Below are 6,151 nucleotides of genomic sequence, written 5' to 3' on the forward strand. Positions count from 1 at the left end.
CATGTGTCTGGGAGCAAGTGTGTGTCTGGGAGGTGTGTGTGCGTCTGTGTGTGTGGCGCTCACTGTGGCTCCAGCCTTCCACCCTCATGATTCCCACCCAAGCCCTCGATAAGGGACTGTTACGGCCCAGAATTTGAGGGTCTCGGGCCCCCTAGAAGGGGGCTCTCCACACGTCCAGCACAGAGGTGGCTCCCGTCACGCATGGGAATGGCTCTAATGTAGGGTCTGAGGCTGGCCTAGAGGCAGGGAGGCCTGAGGCCCAAGGTGGAGAGTCTCTTTCAGGTCTGTGAGGAGCAGAAGAGGAGCCGTAAACATTTTCCTCACCCTCCCGGGGAGCAGGGCCTGCAGGTTGGGAGGTGTGAGGACAGAGCTCCTGAGCCTGGCAATGGCGTCTCGGGTGGCCTCTCCTCCTTTCCGACTTGGCCTCACGGTCCTAGGCAGGCTGGCCTCCCTGCTGTCCCCAGATCCAGGCTTCCCAGCTCGAGCCCAGTGTGGTTCTGAGGTGAGGAGATGGAAGGAGGGGTCTGCGCCTCTGTGAACCAAGCCTGGGGTTCAGAAGGAGCGTGGAGAGAGCCCAGACAGAGCCAGATGTAACCCCTGCTCCCGCCCAGGCCAGCCATACGTCCCTGAGCGAGTGATCTAGGCTTTCTGAGCTTCAGATTCCTCGTCTGTGAAAACAGGTGACAAAACTACCTGTCTTGCAGTGTAGTGGGGAAACCAAGAGAATAAGAGCATAGTAAATGATGGGGGCTGTTATTATTATGATTTCTCTGAGGAGATCACAGAGCAATCCCCAGGAAATAGCCTTTCCTGTCCCCTGTCCCCACGTCCATTCTTGCCTCCTTCCTGGGATAGAGCAGAGAGCCCTGCATTGGTCTGGAGGGGACCACCCATCCTCAGCAGACCTGCTCACCTCTGGGGCTTAGAGCCCAAGGGGAAGGGGGACAGTGAGAAGTTTCTGGAAGGATCATGGAGTGAAGGGGATGGGGGCGGGGGGGCGGGGCCCTTATGTATGTGGGGTTAACCCTCACTGTGACAGAGAAGCACTACTGGGGATTTGGGAAGTCAGCTCGAGGGGCTTTGCAGGGTAATCCGCTTTCCCAGGCCTCAGAAGATCGAGGCCACCAGGCCGAGGCCCCACACCTGACCTCCTCTGCCTCTGTGCTCACCTGCACCCCTTCCTGGCAGGCAGCCCTCAGGGCCCTCTACTGCACAGTCCGCAGCTCCACCTAACCTCCAAAGCCACGGGCATCTCCCTTGAACTTGACTGACCGGTCTCTCCTTTGGAAAGCTTGTCTCTCCCACTCCGGAGCATGTCTTTACCATCGCCCTCCGCACCCTGAATGGTCATCACTCAGGGCGCCCCAAAGCACGCCCCAGCCGACCTTTTCACCCTGTCCTTGGGTGATGATCTCGCATGCCTGTGCAGCTTCCACGACCCCGTCACACCTGCCTGGATCTGGGCCTTCCACCCACAGACCCACTCAGGTGGGTCTGTTCAGGTGTGGAGACCGACTCCACACGCCCCAATGGGCTCATACCCGGCTCGTCCACAGAGACGGTCACCGAAGGCCCTGGATTGAGGGCCTGCCCTGATCAGGCATGCGCAGGGAGGAAAGCACCCTAGGCTGAAGCTGAGGACCTTTGACCCTGGAGGTCGGGGCCAAGGAAGAGCCCCTGGGAAAATCAGGACAGCGTGGGGCGTGGGGGCCAGGGAAGGGGAGGATTCGAGGGTGGAGCCATCCATCCACCAGGCCAAGTGTCCTGTGATGTTTTTGCACCGGCGCTAGTGAGAAGGAGACAGCGAGCAAGAAGAGTGCTTGCACAAATGCTTGCAATATCCTATCCAACGCTCACAGCAACCTTCAACCCAGAGGTGAGGAAACTGAGTCTCAGAGAGGTTAAGCAAACTGCTTCAGGCCACACAGCTGCAGAATGGGAGAGGAGCCTGGGGAAGGAGACAGGGCTCTCAAACCGGTGTCAGGTCCCCACACTCTTGCTTTCCACCATGGTGCTCTCCAAGGAGACCGAGCGTCTCTTTGGCTTTAGCTGGCGCTGACGACGAGCGAGCGCTCTTCCCAGGAGAGGGAGAGCGGACCACCCTGGGCGGGAGAGAGAAACTCCAGGGCCGGATCTTGTCCTCACCAACACTGATGAGAAATAATGACCAACCGCAGGTCGTCTTTCTCTCCTCGGTCAGTCGATGGAAGATTCCAGGGACAGGGTTTGGAGCCACAGGTCAGCCGGGCATGTGAATGACAAGGTGCTTAAAGGACACTGGCTCATTTTTAACTTGTCTTTGCTTTCCTCGTATTCCGGAGCGAGTATGTATTACTTAGAATGGAAAAAATAAATCCATCAGAATAAAAGATACTAGCAATGTTTGACGTGCCTGTTCTTAACACTGTGTTGACACCTCACATTATTTTGGTTTCGGGCTGGCTCCTCCGTCACCCTGGCCCTCCGTTCTTCGGGTTCTTTAGCGGGTCGGCCCCAGCCGGAGCCGGCACTGTGCTGGGAGAAGGGTGGGGGGAGGATGACAGCCCAGCGGGGCTGGGGGCAGGGGCTCTCTCCCGATTTGTGACCACCAGCTGCTGGGGCAGACGCCAAAGGATTACCCGGCCCAAAGCCTCGAATCTGCTGACGAAGCTGCCAGGGGCCACCTTATCACTAATACAATTATTCCCCCAGGGAACAGGTCAGCAACTTCCTTCTGACTCCCTGGAGGTCTGGGGCAGGTGGGGAGGGGGTGAATGGTAAAGGCTGCGGAACTGACTTTTTCCAGGTAAAGCCCCCTGCCCCAGCCTGTCTAGGGCCTGCCATACCCTGTGACACTGAGAGATGACCCGGATGTAGTCAGGAGGACGAGTGGCTTCTGGGATGAGGTCTGGTTGGCTGGGCTGAACGCCACGGTTCCAGGAGCCACGGGCTTCTGGTTTGGGGCAAGCTGCGCTCATGGCATTTGGTCCTGGGACCACGTTTCCTGGGAGTTTTCAAAAATTCTCTTTATTCCCCCACCCATGCGTCTTCATGACCTCAGAGAAGGGATAGCTAGTGATGTGTTCACAGGCTCAGGAACTCAGGACGCCAGTTCCATTTCCAGGAAACTATCCCTTGGAAAATTTCACAAAGAGTTAATTGTGGGGCTGTTCCCTGCAGCAACTGTCGTAAAACACCCCTCTGGAGACAACTGGCCGAATACAGTCTGCTCCATCCCGACAGCGGAATGCTGAGCAGCCTTTGCCGATGGTCACGCTTCTATATTCATTTACATGGAAATATGCCCAGTGTTTGAACTTGAAAGCCAGCTACAAAACAGCATGCACGTTTTGAGTTCATGTGTCTCGGGGGAATTTCTGGCCAAAGATCATGAGACTCCTTTCTCGTTGTTAGGACCTAAATTCGTCAATAGTTTCTTTTTCTAGAGCAGTGAGCGGAAGATTCAGGCCTTGGAGAGGCAGACACCAGCAGGAACGTTTGTCAACAAAGCCTCTTTCTTTTCTTTTCAAGATAACATTTAGAAATGATCAGATAGTTCTCCCAGCCTTTGGCTTGTGAAGTGCTTCTCCCAGAATCGTTTTAGAGGTCCGAGCAGAAGTGGAGAGGCTCCCTCTTCCGTCCCAGGGGAGCAGACAAAAGGCGGTCTGTCCAGGACGCGTCTGATCTGCAGCTCCAGCTAGGGGTGACCCCTTCCTCTGTCCCTGATGACCGGTAGTGAAGGACGCCTGTTCAACTTCTCCCCCAGGCTGCTGTGAGAGGTGGGCTTCTCCCGTCTCTAGCAGAGCTATTATAAAGATGCCACAAGCAGAACTTCTCGCCACAAAACAGAAGTCTGGCTGTTTTGTTTGAATGTTTAATAATGAACATGTATTACAATTAGAAGCAAGGTAAAGCTCTTTTCATTCAAAGAAAAAAGGAATGGCTAATTTGAAATAAATACTAATACTACCACTAACAATAATTAATAATAATAGGAAGTGCTTACGAAGAAATTGTTCAGCATTTCTATGTGTAAGAATGAAATGCTTCTCAGGCCCTCGATTTCGCTCCCTCATTACTGGAGGGGAAGGTTAAAATCTTGAACAGCAGGTTGGGCCTGAGCCCTGCCTCATCAGACAGCTACAGGTGGGTGCAGCCTGGTCCCGGAGGCGCCCTTTCTCTGTCTACACCTGCCTTAGCCCCATCCATGCTGTGCTGGGGAGGCACTGGAGGCTCCCTGCCCGGGCAGGGGCAACTGGGCTGGGGAGAGCTCTTGGAAAACCAGTACAAAAGTATTTTAAAAGTTTAACAAGAGGTAAAACCATACCAGTGTATTCTAGCTGACTGACTCCTGGTTCTAATATTTATCATCTCCGAGAAATGAAACAACCTAACACAGGGGTTTTCAACTTGGACCCTATTGACATTTGAGCCAGAAAATTCTTTGTCGTGGGGGCTGTTCTGTGCGTTGTAGGGCATTTGGCAGCACCCTTGGCCTCTCCCCACTAGATGCCAGTGGCGTCCCCTTCTCCCCAGTTGAGACAATCAAAAATGTCTCCAGACATTGCCAAAAATGTCCCCCGAGGGGCAAACTTGTTCTTGGTTGAGAATCACTGGGTCTAAGCCATGTTATTTCCTGCTTTCCTGGAGACAGTTCGCCAAGTCTGTTTTTACAGATGCAGGAAGCACAGCCCAAGACAAATGTCCATGAGGAGCCCCAGGCCGTCGGGCATGTAACATTATCTTCGGTATGCAGACTCAAGAACTATCTGGAAGGACGCTCAAAGTGTTGACAGAGGTTTCTCTGGAGGAGAATTTTACTATTTTATTTTCTTCTTTATATTTGTCTGTGTTGTTTGAATGTTTAATAATAAACATGTATTGTAATTGTAATCAAGATAAGGCTTTTCGTGTTTGTAAAAGAGACCAGCTAATTTGAAATAAATATGACCTGTAATAATAACAAAAATGGGAACTCTTTATTAAGAAATTGTTGTGTAGCAGCCAGAGTTCTAAGTGTTTTTATGTGTGAATTAAAAAAAAATTTTTTTTTTTCAACGTTTATTTATTTTTGGGACAGAGAGAGACAGAGCATGAACAGGGGAGGGGCAGAGAGAGAGGGAGACACAGAATCGGAAACAGGCTCCAGGCTCCGAGCCATCAGCCCAGAGCCCGATGCGGGGCTCGAACTCACGGACCGCGAGATCGTGACCTGGCTGAAGTCGGACGCTTAACCGACTATGCCACCCAGGCGCCCCTATGTGTGAACTTTTTAAATCCTCCCAATAGCACTATCAGACCGATGTTATTGCTCTTGTCCTCTCGTTACAAAACAAGAATGACAGAGAGGTTTAGCGACTCATCTAATGTCACACAGCTAGTAGGAGATAGAGCTGGGATTCAAACCCAGGCAGATAAAGTGGTTATTTTAGGAGAATGTGTCTGCCCAAGGGTAAGGGGGGAAAAACACGGGAATATCGTATTTCCGAAAAAAAAAAAAACCCAAACAAACAAACCCCAAAACAAAAACCACCCTCATACATTTAATAAAGAAGATCTCCTCCAAGACACATTCTGTCTCCAGGTAAGTTGAAAGAATAAAGTAGATATGCTGGGCTATGGAAAGTCACTTTGAATTGGCACTTCTGTTCCCAGCTTTTCTATGGGATGCAGAGTCTTAGATTCAAACTACAATCAAAATCAAAGAGGAAAGTGAAAGAATTATTCTACAGGGAATGTCTTTTTTTTTTTTCTATGTTTGCTTTTAATACGATGGCGGGGGGGGGGGGCGGGGGGGAGCTTCACCAGGTATGACGACATGACTAGTAGTGCGCATGCGTGAAGGGGTGTGTGTGTGTGTGTGTGTGTGTGTGTGTGTGTATAGAATCCGGCCCTGCTGTGACAAAGGCAGGCTGAGATTTGCTATATGGACGCAAAGATGCTGTCTCTCCCCATGTCTGTTGTGGTTTATTCTTGAGGTCCCAGACAACGTCATGACAGCGGCACAAGCTTCTAGAAATTTCCCCCAAAACAACTCTTCAGACGAGCAGCTGTTCAAATGTAAACTTGGCACATTTTCCTTCTTGACTTTTGATATGGACAGAAGCTGTATTTTCTGACCTTAGCTATACTTATTAATTGGTGAAAATGCTAAATTGAGGTAATAAATATC

The sequence above is a fragment of the Prionailurus bengalensis genome, chromosome B3 (genome assembly GCF_016509475.1).
Source record: "Prionailurus bengalensis isolate Pbe53 chromosome B3, Fcat_Pben_1.1_paternal_pri, whole genome shotgun sequence".
Taxonomy (NCBI): Eukaryota; Metazoa; Chordata; class Mammalia; order Carnivora; family Felidae; genus Prionailurus; species Prionailurus bengalensis.